Source organism: Octodon degus, unplaced genomic scaffold (genome assembly GCF_000260255.1).
Source record: "Octodon degus isolate 3935 unplaced genomic scaffold, OctDeg1.0 scaffold00136, whole genome shotgun sequence".
NCBI lineage: Eukaryota > Metazoa > Chordata > Mammalia > Rodentia > Octodontidae > Octodon > Octodon degus.
Window position 1 is genome coordinate 7,524,199 of NW_004524712.1, and position 983 is coordinate 7,525,181.

Below are 983 nucleotides of genomic sequence, written 5' to 3' on the forward strand. Positions count from 1 at the left end.
GCTGGCGCGCACTCCGCGGGCGCCCGTCCTCGCCCCGGCCCGCGTGCCGCCCCGCTCAGCGCCTCCTGCCTCCGCCCAGGCCCGCGCGGCGCAGAGTGGGCTGATGAGCCCTTCGTATTTATACTTCCTTCCCGGCTTTGACATAAGAGGTTTATTTTTGATCTCTCACTATTCCCGTTTCCCCTCCCCTGGGGGCAAAGAGGGACTGAAAGAGGGAGAGGGAGAAAGAAGAACACAAATCGGAGGAAATGTAAAACCAATGAGAAGTCAGTGAGACCGTGGCCACCCCTCCTCCCATTAAGTGTCAACTCCAACGTTTTTCTCCTTCCCCTTTAGGCGAGGACCCATGTTAACTCCTACAAAGCTGAAGAGGTCCCCTGGAGGGCAGCATTCCAGTCTCTCACGGGGGTGGGGGTGGGGTGGGGAGGTGGGTGGGTGGCTGGGGCAGACATGTCACCAGAAAGAGGTCATCGGAGAAGGTCCCAGATATTTGTCTTGTAAAACACAAGCAAGTGTTGGCAAAGGTCAGATTAAAAATCATGGAGTCCAAAACAAATCGCTGCTTGGCCTAAGAAGCCCCCTCCTGGCTAAGGGACCAAGGATTCCTGTGGTTGGCTGGTGGGGCAGAGCCCAGCACTATGGCGACCCACCAGCAGTGAGGTGGTCCCAAGCTGAGATCAGCCCAGGAGTCAGCAGCTCCCCAGCAGGAAAGCAGGTCTCCAGTCACAAAGACTCCTGTCTTCTGTGCAGCGATGCTGCTAGTAAACTGGGTGGCGGCCCAGCCCCCAGGACTGCAGGGAGGGTGGCCAGCCCCCTTTGCTACACTGTACCCTGTGTGTGGAGTTGCTGCTCCACACCGCGGCTGTTCCTGCAGAAGAGTGGGGTAGTGGGGACGCAGGCAGAGAAGGGCATGGTCTCCTGACTACACCAGTCAGCGTTTGTATCCCGCAGGAGGCTTAGATCTAGGCTGGATTCTGAATCCT